The sequence below is a fragment of the Phalacrocorax aristotelis genome, chromosome 4 (assembly GCF_949628215.1).
Source record: "Phalacrocorax aristotelis chromosome 4, bGulAri2.1, whole genome shotgun sequence".
Lineage (NCBI taxonomy): Eukaryota > Metazoa > Chordata > Aves > Suliformes > Phalacrocoracidae > Phalacrocorax > Phalacrocorax aristotelis.
In genome coordinates this window covers 23,259,434-23,274,300 of record NC_134279.1, presented here as the reverse complement: position 1 = coordinate 23,274,300, position 14,867 = coordinate 23,259,434, and the positions used below count along the sequence as shown (strand labels likewise).

The following is a 14,867-nucleotide window of genomic DNA, read 5'->3' as shown; positions in this document are numbered from 1 at the left end:
AATCACCAACCATATGAAGTTTAACAAGGGCAAGTGCTGGATTTGCACATGGGGAACAGCAACCCTGGATGTACATACAGACTGGGGAACGAGAGGCAGGAGAGCAGCTCTGCAGAGAGGGACGTGGGGGTTCTGGTTGATGGCAAGTTGAACATGAGCCAACAGTGTGCCCTGGCAGCCAAGAGGGCCAACAGTGCCCTGGGGTGCATCAAGCCCTGCATTGCAGCCGGTTGAGGAAGGGGATTGTCCTGCTCTGCCCTGCACTGGTGCAGCCTCACCTCGAGTGCTGTGTGCAGTGTTGGGCACCACACTACGTTAAGGATATAAAGCTACTAGAGAGTGCCCAGAGAAGGGCCACAAAGCTGGTGAAGTGTTTGGAGGGGAAACTCTATGAGGAGCAGCTAAAGTAACTTGATTTGTATAGCCTGGAGAGGAGGAGGCTGAGGGCAGAGCTCATTGTGTTCTGCAGCTTCCTCACAAGGGGAGGAGGAGGGGCAGGCGCTGATCTCTTCTACGTGATAACCAATGACAGCACCCGAGGGACTGGCAGGAAGATGTGCAGAGGAGGTTTAGGTTGAATACTAGGAAAAGGTTCTTCACCCAGAGGGTGGTGGAGCACTGGAACAGGGTCCGCAGGGAGGCAGTCATGTCACCAAGCCTGATGCTATTCAAGAAGCACTTGGACAATGCCCTCAGACACATGGTGTGAATTTCACTGTTGTCCTGTGCAGGGACAGGAGTTGGACTCAATGATCCTTGCAGGTCTCTTCCAACTCAGGACATTCTATGATACTATGAAGTACATACACATGCTCCAGTAATAGAGGGCACGGGCTGTCTTGGTCCATGACACAAGGCACCAACAGCAGAGAACAGCAACAGAAGAAGCTGCAGAGAGTTGTACACTAGCACTGCCAAACCAGGCAGTGTGAAGTTAATTTAAAACAAGAAGTTGTTTAGTTACTGACACCCAACTTGCCCACTCTAATCCCATCAAGTCAACTGATGGCTACCTCTCACTTTAACAGCTAGAACAGAATGACCCCTTTTGAAAGTCTCATGTCATTTGTGATGTTACCTGTCACTGAAAAGATGGTGAATACCACAGTTCTGTTCCTAAAGCTATTGCCTCAGATGTGCAAGAGTTAAAATTCCTCAAAGTTCCTCTTTCAGCTAATGCTTTGTGGATTGCCTCTCCATGCCAGAGTGGCACTACAGCTCTGCTCATGATGCCAGTTTTACCCATCTCCTTTTTAATAAACAAAAAGCAACTGTAAAACCCAGATACTATGTAACCCAAATTTTAGCTCATTACTCTGGTTAAAAAAAACCCTAAAAAACCATGATATAATAGGGGGCAGAAAGAATGTCTAGAACATGATTATCAGAATTATAATAATTTAAATATTTTTCAGATGTTTTTAGTACTCTATAAAAAAATCAGGGCATTGTATACGGATTTTTAATCTCCTAATCATTTCTACTTTCCAGAAGAAGCTAATCCCTGTGACACTCCGTTGGATAAGACACTAAATTACAGACAAGCATGTGGTACTACAGAGTAGGCAATTTAAAGCCCTTCTTTAAAAAAAATCATCCTTGATTGAAGCATCTGTGATTTGGTTTATGCAGGTGATACTAAAAACAGTATCCTGATGAACGTAGCTTCTGGCACAATTACTTATTTCAAAGAAACTGTGTGTCTGAACAGGGTTTCAAAAGGGATTGGGCAAAACAGGCGTTTAAATCTTTGACTGATTCTTAAAAGATCATTTTTATCTATACTGAATTGAAATGCTGTTGAAAAAGAAAAAAAGCCATTTCTCAAGCTAGAAGCATGTTTCCTGCTTTAAAGAGGTCATATACACCAGAAAAAAAAAATCCCCTTTTTTAAATGTGGACACTATATATACACCATACCTCTCGTTTCAATAACTGATTAAGCATGTGTTGAAGTGCTTTGTTTAAAGACATGCCTGTTTAGCAAAGGCAGAATTGCCTTACTGAATTCAAGGGTGTGATGCTAAGTATGCTCTTCAATGCTTTGAAGAACTGCTTTCAATGGAGAATTTCAGAGCGAAAAGAAAAAGATGGTCTCTCCGAGTTCTTCAGTCGAACTGTATATGTGATTTCTGGTTTACTGGGAAAGACTTCATCTGCAGCACTTAACTTCTAACAAAGGAGGTCTGTAATTACCTCTTGGAGCTTGCCACTGTAAACACAACAGAACCCGAGAAGCTGCTTTGCAAATGAGGGTTAATGCAGCATATCATATACCATATAGGACCGGACAGCATTAAACAAAGGTTAATCCTCAGCAGCAAAAGATATTAAATGGACTTTCTTATTGAATACCCTAACAGCAAAGGGGGGAGAGAAAAAAGCATTGCCTCTCAGATACATAATTATCTGCAATGTATATGCAAATATCCAGAATTTGATGAGGTCTTTACTTTTCACCTTTAAGCACCACATTAGTAATTCATGAAGCCACTACTAACATTGTTAAGTGCAAGAAGCAGTGAAAATTAAGTACTAATGACTTCAAAGGTAGGGGGTCCATAAAATGAGTAGATACCTCTGAGGTCATCTGTACTATCTGAACATAAGTGATGGAAAACTGTGCGTCAGCTCCACATTTCTAAAAAAGAATTACTAATGCTGGTTATACAGACAGGAGGTGAGTTGCTATGAACAAAAGTTCACACCACCATTACTAAGAAGATCCCCACACATTTTCTGGTCTTAAAAATCCACCAGCTATAAGACAGCATTTCAATAAGGCCAGAGAAGCAAAATAACACACTAGCAAGTAGTTCCCCCACTGTACTGGGAGGTGGGTTGACAAGTAAGAAAACTGTGACCACTTTGGTTTTGTAACCATTCCTGAAGAGAGGAAGATGCAAGTGAGCTGCAGAATTTATGTTTACATAGTCATTGGGCTTTTCAGGGCTACTCCTAAAGTCTAAGCCCTGGTTATCTGAAGAGTTAATCTGTGACAAACCACGCTGCAGCAAGTCAGTCAGCAACGCGTCTGCGTTAAGTTGCTGCAAGCAATATGCTAGACTTTCAAGCTATCCAGTGGAGTATATATTGGATATAGCTATTATGGTAAGTTTAGTCCTGAGAACTAGCAATATAGTTTACGCAGTATTAAATAGCAAGTATTGAATTTACAACATAAAAATTACAGGGTTATTTTGAAGTGAATGATACATTAGTAAATTCAAATAGCTGCTCTTGGCATAACAGCAATCAAGCCTCCTATGAAGATGTTTCCGCAGAACTCATTTTCCACCTTACTGTGCTTTCAGTGTTTCAACCTAAAAAGAATATTGAAGAAAAATTAGTACAAATAACTTCAAGAAAGAGGAAAAATCAATAGGCCTAGTGTTTCCATGCTCTTGAATTATTTAAGTACTGTTTGACTTGCATCATTCCAATATACAGATATGTCAGAAGAGGTGCTGCTCTGGAACACCACAGCTCCTTTTGGTGTCGATTTGAATAGCCCCATGGAGTTGCAGCAATTTACACGCATGGAGCATTTGCTCTAGACCATGAATAGAGAGGGTCAGATTTGATTTTTAAAGTGGTATCTCCATGAAAGCGTGGGCTTGTAGACCAGAGGTGTATCTGGCTGCTTTGATTTTTGACAATGAGCATGAAGACTACTGGAATGTATATTTAGAATCAATACACTTCAGCCTTAGCATGGATGGGTGGTAAAGGCACACAAGGATGTGCATTAGAAATAGTGAAATCAGTTCATTAAAAAAAAAAAGAGGGACAATAGGGGAAAAATTACATTTTCCAGAGTTATGGTACAGGTCTTTAAGAGGGTTCACAATGTAAAACAGATGAAATGACAAAAAATCCATATACAGATGCTGCACAATCAGATCAAATGGTATACATTTTATTACAGGCAAAAGAAACAGGTAGTTGCACTCTGCAACATACTGAGATTAACCGTTCATTATGGGTTTGGCAGAAAATGAGAAGGACAGGATAAAAGACTGCAGCCATCAGTGGTACTCCCTGAATTTAACAAAGTAAAACTCCTGTTCAGATGGAATGATGAAATTATTGAGGTCTGGGAAGCACAGGACTGAGAAAGCATAGATGATTTGTAACTGAGTGAGGACGCTGCCTTAGCGTGTCTCTCAGAGCTATGAATTCACCAGTCTCAGGCAGGAGAAGAACTGCTGACTATCAGCAAGAACACATCTCTCCCCAGACCAGGCAAGACACCAAAGGTACATGGCAATCTCAGGGAGGAACATGGAGCCCTCTTAAGCATGGTACCATGGCCAGTCCACCAGGCTTTTACAGAGCTATTTCCTGCTTTATCAAGCGTACCTCAGACCTGCAAAGACTTGCCTGTTCTTTGCAAGATTCAGTCCAGTGTCCCCCACAGCTGCAGTGCCTGGATCTTGTCTATTTACTATCATGTCAGCCCAGCTTTCTATTCCTCCCAGAAATGGTGCAAATGCTGAAGATGTGGCATGGAAAAAATGATGCTGCCTAGCAGCTGGGGGGCTTTGCTTTTCAGCATGGCCCTGTACTCAAAAGAGCACTGCAAACAAAGGAACAACTCCCTGGCGGTCCAGCACAGCAAGTCCTCCCACCCATGGCAACAAACACATACATTGGGTGAAAGATGCTTGCTAACAAAATGCAGTTTCCCTCACCTGGGAGTATTTTGCAATAAGATCTTTCTTCAAGAGGGTCCTTCGACCTGCTGGCAATGGCAGGAGGAGAGGTACACTAAGAAAGTGGAATGCCATGGCTTCACTTGGGCCCATCGGTGCCCCTAAAAGAACAGTTACCACTGGAGATATTAGAATATGTTCAAGAAATGCTTTAAGATAAGCTTTAAGAATGCATTAAGGGGCCAAACTGGCCCCTTACAGTCAGGACTAGCTGGAATTGCCAGAGTAGACAGCCAAGTTACAACAATCAATTCTTGTTTGAGTTGTAGTATGCTGCAGGACCAGCACTTACCCCTGAACCTGTGGAACAAGATTATAGCTGGCAAAACTGGAATCAAGAGATAGTCTGACATATACCGCAATACACTTGGCATAGAAATTATAAAAAACAACATTAAAATAAAAATTCTGGTGAGGCTGGAAATTATCAGAGTTGGATGTATAAGAGCCAGCCCTTAGTTACAGGGTTTTAAGTAGGTTGTATCATAATTGCTAACCCCAGGATTTCTTTTTCTGAGGCAGGTGGCTCTGCCTAGTGTAAGCCCCATGTTGTCACTCTGCTCCCAGCAAGTCTTGCTCAGAAAGCACAGGAAGATGTCTGCTCAGTGGTCTAGCTATGTGAATAGTGCCATGCTCCTGCCTTGGCCTCCTCACAAAAAGTGGTTTTGTGACTATTTAAAATGGAAATACTGCTTTCCAGCATGAGAAGTCCACTTGTTGTTGGGGACCTTATGCAAAAGAGAAATAATATATATCAACATACATAAAACTGAAAGAAAAAACCCTTTGAGAAATGCATGTAGCCAGCTGGGGAACAACAACTGAGAAAGTTGTTATACAGTGGTTAATGAATTACCTTTTCCAGAGTGGTGGCAGCAGCTAAATTATCAATATCCAGGAAGTGGCTGATTACAGGAAATCCTAAAGGCAATACAACCACTTCAATGGAAGAGCCAACTGCATTGCTATTTTCAGACTCAAATCACTTCACATCAAGCCTTTGATTTCTGCATGCTTCTTTTGGACTTTGAAGGTCTCATTATACATTAAAACCTGAGCCCTGCAAATTTTTCTCTGCCTTGGAGAGTGAAAAGTGTTTAAACTCTGGTGGTAAAGGAGGAATAATAGGTAAATTAGTATAGCTAGTCCTGTACAGCCAGCCACAACTTACAGCCAGCAAGGTCCTGACTCATGTTAAGTTTTTATGAATCCAAGAGATTGAAGCAATGTTAACTGGGAGAAAAAAAAAACCCAGCCAAAACCCCACCCCAAACCCAAGAACTGAAACATGTCTTTACTGCGGCCTTATTTGTCTACAAAGCCCCATTTAGTCTGTCTCAACCAACACACCTAAACTTTTACTATCTATAGGGTTGTCTTGTTCCAGTCTATCTATTGTGTTCTATTAAAACAAATTTTAAAATCTCAAGGCAATGGCTGGCTCCTCATGCTCATTTTAAGTGCACAATATCAAGCTTACCAATGTCAGCAGAAGCCTTCATAGTTCCCCTGTTATTTACAGTAATTTTAGTTTTGTTGGTTTTCTGGGAGAAGCTTTGAATAAGCAAGCCTGTACAAGACAAAAAAAGCAGCCTGGATTTTTTCCATACCACTTTTCTATTCTTTCTCACCTTTCAAAGTTATTTTTAAAAATCCGTAATTTTAAAGATGGGATTTTCAGATAAATGGTAGCTAATTGATTATAATTGGTCCTCAAATTTTCTGTGGTACTAGAGTGCCTAACTGCAAATACCACTTTCAGATTACAGGTTTTTCACCTAGCTGAACACAGCTTCCTGAGAAACAGCCTACCTTTTGGGAAGTGAATCTGAGGGACTCAAATTCAGACATCTGAGGGACCAAGAAGCATCATATTAACTCATGCCTCAGAACAGATCTGTGCAAGGGAACTAGGGACAAACTGGAGTTCAGAGACCCCAGGAGAAAAAAAAGGCAAAGAAAGGCGTCCGGCCCTTTCAGGTGAAGCACTAGGTGAGATACCACCTGTCAGAACAAAAACAACGGAGATGCTGGGTTTTACTGGTTTGTGAAATCTCCACAGATAAAGTGGGGTTTATCAATGTTCAGGGGGTGCCATACATTTTCTCTGAGAATCAGCAATTATTTGCCCAGAAACCTGTAGTTTTTAAAATAATGTTTCTGCCTTGCATTTTGGTATTCAAATCCATTGACATTCAGTATTTTCTTGGGGTGCAGCACAACCCAGCCCTCACCAACCTTCTCAGTCTGAAAAGTGGGTTTTGGCATTAGGAAGGGATAGGCGAGTGCACACATCCCAACCCCAATTCCTATTTTTTCTAGGATAGCCTTTGAATTTTTATAATTATTAAGACTGGAAAACTGAAAAAATCAACAGCTTGTTTCTTAATATAGATATGCAGGAGAGAATCATCTTACCCAACACTGAATGGCTAAAAGTCAGGCATCTAGGCTAAACTAGTTATTTTAAAGAAATCAAGCGTCTCTCACAGACAACCCACTCTATCACATCAGAGGGAGCTTAAACCATTATTTAGACACTTGCCCCACAGATGGGTAAGTTAATCCTTCTCCAGAATTCCTGCTTTTCATAACCTAGCCTTTGATTTTCTGCCATAGTTGAAACCACAAAATGGTAGTAACAACCTTTTATTTACAATCGATGCATTTCAGCTCCAAAACAGTACCTGTGTGAGTTTCAACAGAAGCTTCCCTCACTCTTCTGCACACAAGGAGATGCTGGTTTCTTCCAAGAGTAGAATTATGAAGAATTTTTAATGCTGATAGTGTGACCTAATCACCTTGAGTATTTTGAAAGAAATATATAAGGAGACTTGCACACGTGCCATAACTACATCACTACTAATCAAAAGCATCCTGAGCATTTTACAGTGTTTGTTAATGAAGTGAGAGACAGAACCATGTCAGTCTATTGTATCAGCTATCTGCAGGACGGAGCGCAGCAGTAAACCCATGTTATAACAAGTGGCCAGGAGAAGCATCTCTATAGCTGGTCTTTTGTGGCTCGTCCTTTTTCACAGCATCAGAGTGAAAGCAGTTCAAAACATGCTCAGAACTGGTAACAGAAGGCTGATGAATGAATCTGAATGAACTCCCTACAGACCTAAAACATAGAATTGATTGTAAAAACAATGAATTTGTGTTTGGTCCAACAGTCTCTCTCACATCCTTGATTTCCCAGAGTGTGTCCCAGAGATTAGCCTGCACCCAGTGCTGCAGACTATGTGGAGTTGTTCTTTCCCCTCCAAAAAACTAGCAACTCTCCAGAATGACTCCAGTAGATTTAGCAACACATGGAGGCAGTGACAGACCTCCACAGTGGTCCAGCTTTCCTGCACAAAGGTGGTAAGAAATGGACTAATAGAAAACCTGTAACACAGAACTCCCTGTTAAAAAAGCTAGCAGATGGCAATTCAGAGGAGGAATTCCTGGAGAAAGAGAAACAATGAGAAGTAAATCACAAAAAGGTCGGCACAAGAGCTCAATTCATGACCTTTATAAAGCCCTTTGTGCACACAAAGCCCAGCTGTACTTTTTGGTTCAGACTGAACAGAATTTCTTTATGGCTTTCAACCCTGCAGGTGCAGATGAGTAGACAGAGGGTCAGGGACAACAGCAGCACTCATGGACTAACCAGAGACTGGTTAAGGCCTCTGGCTCTTACTTCAGTTTAGCCCTCACTTGAGGTTTGTGCCTCACATGGTGCTTCCAGCTGTGTGTGGGAACCCTATTATGTAGGTCTGGAGGTCAAAAACTGGGTGTTTCCCAAAGGTGAAAGACAGACAAGCTGTGTGCTAGCCCAATTCCTCCCTGCTAGCTACAGCAGCTGGCAAGCCTGCCACCTGTGTGCCACAGACCCCAGTGGTGGTGGCACCAGCCAGGAGGTGCTGTGAAAGGCCAGCTCAGACATTGTTCCTGGACATACCTCCTTTCACTTCTAGTGCCCTTGGTCCTCATTCACTGCAAAAGTCTTTTGTAAGGGACAGATGGGTTGACCCTGGCTCCCTTATGTTGATCATCTAATGAGCATGAGGGAAGCATTTTTCCCCTCCATCCCTTAGACAGAAGATATATGGTCCAAGCCACCTCTGTTCCTGGTTTGCCTGCATGCATGGAGAAATTAAGTCCCACAATACAAGTCCAAGGCACAGGGGAAGGATCTGATGACCCTTTGTCACGACAGCTGACAGAAATGGCCCTTAAAACACCAAACTAGCTGGGAGAAACATTCACTTCCCCTTGGAATGGCAATATTCACTGACCTGAAAAAAAAACCTCAGCCTTCTCCCCACCAACCCCACCCAAACATACACAGTACAGCTCCAATTACCCAAATGCTTCAAGGGAGATCCAAAATACCAATTAGATTTGGAAACAATTCACTTAGGCTTTAAAGACTGCCTCAGACACCCACAGCCCTAGCACACATACTTCAATGCCTCTTGGCTGGCTCTCCAGGTTTTGCAGGCATCAAGGCTGTGCTCTGGGACCAGTAAACAGAAAGCGCAGATCCGAATATTCCCTGTGGCCAGTTGGCTCTGATAACAAGCGGGTGTTCATGCAAGCAATGCCAAGACAACAGTAAGGAGATGCCAGACATCTGGCTTAGTAGTACAGCATAGTGATCATAGTTGTCTCCTACATTCACCTGTCCAATCTATCTAGCTAGATTCACCTAACTGGTGAACAGATCAGCAAAGTATCTCTCCCTATAGCAGGCACTCTTTGCTCTCAAAAGCATACTGAGCCTCATACAACTAATGCTGTGGGCCAGCACAGAGCTATTTGTAAAAAGAAAAAGAACAGAACTCACCACAGACTTATTTTGCATGCAAATAACATGTTACACTGAACCATTTGTTTTGAAAACATGCAGCTAACCACAGAATAGCTCACCAAGCCCAACAGCCCTCATTATGTTATTAGTACGATGCTGTTCTTCTACTTCCCCCTGCTTTAACTAGGTCTGTTATCAACAGTACTGACAACAGGATGATTTCTTACATATAAACATACTGTCTTGCAGTCACCACATGCCGTTTTCCTTTGGGCAAGTATACATTACAACTTTTAAGAGACTGAAGCATAACTAAGTTTCATAGGGGCACAATACTTTTAAGACAGTAACACTTCCCTTTCTAATTAGGACTATTTTATCTATATATGTATGTATTTAAAAAAAAAAGGCAAGCATTGTTTCATCAAAAAAAAAGCCCTCTATAGATAGACCTTGTATTAAGGAGAATTTCACTGGGTGAAATTGTACAGGTTCAGGAAAGATTTCCAGTGAAATGAGTATTTTGACTACAGGGAACAATTTGAGAGGCCTTTGTCCCTGCTACAGAGCTAAATGGAACATCCTGTGTGTAATGCTAGACTTGGCTAATGGGTACAGCACCAGATTCAGGCTCAGCTGAAGCTGGCACATAGGCAGCAGAGACTAGCAGCCTTCCACAGTGACTTTGGGGTGACCAGGATGATGTAACCACAGCCAGGAAGCTGGGCTGCAGTCATCCTCCTGGCAAGCAGAGACTGGACAGACGGCCACAAAAAAAATGAACAGAAGAGCCAAGGCACTTGAAAGGACCAGGCATTTGCTGGCCAGGCATTTGCTGAATAGTCAGCAATGACTGAATTAATAATTTAGCTATGTAGCCTGGGGCTGAATGGACTGTCAGTGAGCTGTACAGCTTGGGTTGTTTCGGTTCCCCCAGCCCCTGCCCCAGAAGCTACTGTATTTCATTCAGGAATGTTTGTTGATCTTGACAACATTTATTGAAGGAAAAGGAAAACCATGAAATATGTTATCATGTGAAAGGATTTCATATTTTATTAACAACAGAAAAATGCATCATGAATTTGCATCATGACCTTTTAAATGGAAAGTGGTTTTATTTTATATGTGCATTTAGACAGTCTGAAGTATAGGAGTTAAATCCAGAAGGGGACATCTAACAAACACATCCACAGTAGGACTGTCACCTCTGAGGAAAGACTCGGGTGCCTCAACAGTTTCAGTAGGTAATGCTGTACGCTATCAAAATTTGTGAGCACATTCTAATTCTGACAAAGCTTTAATTACGTCTTCCACAAGTTACGTGCCTCTAAAACCCATCACTCAGGCGTGGTTACAAAGCATGAAAGATAAAAGGACTCTACAAATGACTGCTCTTACACAAGATTTTTCTTAAGTATGGGCATACACACTTGTTTGATCCATGCCATGAAACACAAGTCCACATTCACTGCAACTTTTCTTACATCTCTGACCATGTGCACAGACGCAAACACAACCTTGGTATTTCACTCCAAAAGCAGAAGTCATGAACAGCAGCAAACTGACATTGTTGGTTTTGTTGTGGGTGGGGAATTTTTTTTGTGGTTTGTGTTATTTTGTGGTGGCTTGGGTTTGGTTTTTTTTTTAGTCTAACTGCTTGAGGAAAATATTTGAAGGTATCTGTTCCTCTTCAGTAGGGAGGCAGCAGTAACCTAACAGTAAAACACATTCTACCATCCAGTTGGGAATTCTATGTTAAGAGGAAAATCCCTCAAAGATTGAAACACTAGAACTGAAATACTTATTCAGAAAGACTGCAGCAAAACTTCAGAGGAACCATAGCCAATTTAAGGGACTGTACGTGCCACCCGAATCCAGCGCACCCTGGCTGGACTACATCTCCTACAGTCACAAGCTTTCTTCCTGCACTGGAGAATAACATTTTTGGCTTGTCATCTGAACACACCCCACAGCCTAATGCATTGCAAGCCCCTTCCTAGTAGTAGAGCCGCATCAAGCCATCACCTGTGTTGTACTTTGGAGCTGGAGCCCTAGCTATTTTGGTATGTTAAAAAAAAACCAAACCAAGTACAAAGAAGGGAAGTTCGTGGAAAAAAATATTATAAGCCAAAACAGGCTTCAGCCAGGTTATTGTTTCTCTCCTTTATCTATTGCAGCAAATACCAGATGAGATTTGATGTACCCTTCATAGGCAGCCTTGTGAAACCTTCAAGTGCTGTACATAGTAAGTCCACTGCTGAGATTGTGATCAAAAACCCTAATACGGGACAAATGTCAAAGTGAGAAAAGAGCTAGGAAATGTTAATAGCATGCCTTTAATCACATGCTGGCTTTTCATCACAAGGCAAACGGCTTGCTAGAGCTTCAGTTGTACTACCATAACAGTTTGCTGAAATGAATGTAGCAGCATTGTTAACGCTGAGCTACTATTATGTCCCTAAGTGTGCATGACTTACTTTTAACAGAACAGTTCAGTTCACGTTTGTTACACAGACAATAGCAGCACTTTCGAAGAGGGTATAAAACTTTCAAATCTCTAGAGACATGCTCAATGTGACAGCAATTCACGGGTTGTTCAAAGCTCCCTTTCAACAGAAAATACCTTCTTGCACTAATGCAAGCCCCCCCTTCCCACTCCCTCCCCCCCCGCCTTTTATAACATAGTTGTTCCATTCATAAACTGGAAGTTGAAGTAATAGCAAAAATTTTACAATCACTCCTAAAAATATATGAAGAAAATCTAAAACCATCTCAAAGTTAATCCATTTAAGCTGCAAATATACCTAGAGAGCATGAATTTCACTGGGCAAGAAAATAGCATCATCTGTTGATGTGCAACAGCCCATTGTTTACTCAAGGCAGACAGAGGGAGCTATTGCTATTCAAACGAGAGATGCTCTTGGACAGACACACATGATGATATATAATCAAGTAGTTTGAAAGATGACTGGCACCAAAGACCTCATTTACTAAGGTCAAACAGAAAATGCATCTGTAATTCTCCCCATTTGCTTGTGTAGTTTTCATCTTCTCTTGCAAAAAAAACCCCCACCAACAACAGTAATGCAAAACTGTTGCACAACATTAAAAGTTTTTCAAGCCTGCCTCAGTTACAGTCCATTAGCAAAGCCAAGTAGATTTGAAAGCATTTATCCTCAGATATGCCTTATACCAGTGTAAAGGGAGCACTTACTACAGTCCAGCAGAGTGGGTTGCAGACTGAAAGGACCAAGGGGAACATCACATGCTGCCTCAGGGCACCATGGACCCACGTTCAATTCACTGCTGCAGGCTTACAACATGACCCTGGCCAAATCACTTAGCTCCAGTTACCCTACTTGCAATAGCCTATTGCCTCCCAGCACTGCTGGTAGCAGTTCTAGGTAGGACCCAGCTCCAGTTTTCCAGCTCAGGCTATTTTCCCAGTGACCCATCTAAAGGCTGGCATCTAAATTGTTGAGGAAAAAAGGTTGTCCTCAAAGCCTAGGAACAGGAAACTATGAGGACCTCTTCTGGATCAGACCGAAGTCCAGCCAACTAATGTCTACTATCTAGCAATTGTTTAGAGCAACAGTCAACACAGATCTTGGCCCCCATCACATCCTTCCACTTTGAGAGATGAGTGTTCCCAAGGAAGATTTTTAGCTAGAGCATTAACTGCATTAATGGGTATTCAACATGTTCATTAACTTGACTAAACCTTTCTGAAGTTTTACTAATACCCTCCATAGCATTCTCTGGCAGTGAGGTCCACAGGTTAGTTAAGCACTGCAAGGAAAATGTAATTTTAAACTCTCCACTCAACAACTTTATTTGCTGCCTCATTTTCTTTTTGTGAGAAGTTTCTTAACAGCTCTTACTCTCCACCCCACATACAGAAACAAAACCACTGTCCAATTATCAGCTATGACACTAAACACTAGCCATCTCTGCTGTCATCCCAGGACAGGGTTCACTGCAAAATGGAGGAGAAAGTCAACACCTTGGAAATGCAGCCAGCAGACTCGCACTGAAGTCACTAAACCCTGCAATTGCTCAGAGTATTTGGCCAGCAATAGGCTAGGTGCACAACTCTGTTTCCTCTGCACTTTTTCACTTTTACTTTCTAGCAGCTTCATTCAATACAGTAACATTCCCCCATGTGCTGTAGCAATGTCCTCGGCCTCAAAAATTGTGTCAAGATTAGCTACAATTAGCTTAAACTGGGTATCTGAAGACCTTTTGTTAGAAGGATCCATAGCAAATAGTCTGCAATCCTCTTAAAGCAGGGGTCTCAACTCTGAATAGAAAATTTTAGGAATACAGAAAACGTGCCAAAATATTATCCTGCTATATTGCTTTTGCTCGTATTGGAAAGAGCATTGTGCTGCATGAAGTGAGCTCTAGTTCACTATTTCCTAAAAAAAAACAACTCACAAAAATTAATGGCATTTTATCTAGAGCTGGGTAAAACACCCAATAAAACAAGAAAGCACAGGAAGCCAGCCTGACTTTCTGATCCATTGCCAGCACCATATCCTTGCTAGGATTTGCTCTGTTACAAGCAGCAAAGCAAGAGGACAATAAGAGGGCAGAGACGGTTTACTGTGTTTAGACGACATCCTTTGGAGGATTACGAGAGAGACTATTCGTTTTTGCCACGTCTCAGCTTTAACAGAGATGGCATCCCAGTAATTAAACAAGGAACACTATTGCATGTTCCTATGGAATTTAATGACCAATATCTACTAAATACACAGGCTTGCCCTGAACTTCATGATGAAGTCCTTCAGGTGGGACTCCCCAGAGTACTCAGTATTCCCCACCTTGTTGCAGCCAGTGGCATAAAAACTCCTGACATAAGGACTGAATTCAGCAATGCAACATCCCAGCTGCTTTTTCTCCTACCTTTTAATTTGTCTCCCTACTGCCACAGATTTTAATTGGCATCAGTCAGGTTGTTAAACCCCATCTCGTGTAAGTACATGGAAGAAACACGTGTCATTGTTCTGAGCAAAACCTGAAGATATCCTCTCCACAGAGGGGATTCATTTTCAGAATAGAGTCCAAAATTGTACTTTCTATCTTATTTAATACTTTGATTTATATACTCATTAGTATGGGGGAATAGCTCCTATTAAAACTATTAAAGATAATTTTTGCAATAATATCAAAGGATATTAGTAGGTGTAATGATAGTACTAATGATAAAAATTAATAACCATTCATTATTTTTAATCATATGTACAGTTGAAATGAATAATCAGGAAAATAAACAAGACATTTTATATGAACCTAAGAGTAAGGGGATGTGAAAACACTGTAAATTACACTCTAAGTTCTCAGCTATCTAC

The 14,867-nt window shown here is 41.6% G+C and overlaps 1 long non-coding RNA gene across 2 annotated transcripts in view; it reads right to left on the bottom strand.

Moving 5' to 3' along the window:
- LOC142056185 (uncharacterized) overlaps positions 1-14,867 on the bottom strand; it is a 51,097-nt gene that overhangs the window by 31,344 nt on the left and 4,886 nt on the right. Inside the window, exon 4 of one of the 2 annotated variants that reach the window (XR_012660253.1) lies at positions 3,899-4,816. The exons of the other annotated variant lie outside the window; for it this stretch is intronic. This is a non-coding gene — a long non-coding RNA (uncharacterized LOC142056185). Of the gene's footprint in view, positions 1-3,898; positions 4,817-14,867 lie in introns of those variants that run through there. 2 annotated transcript variants of the gene reach the window in all.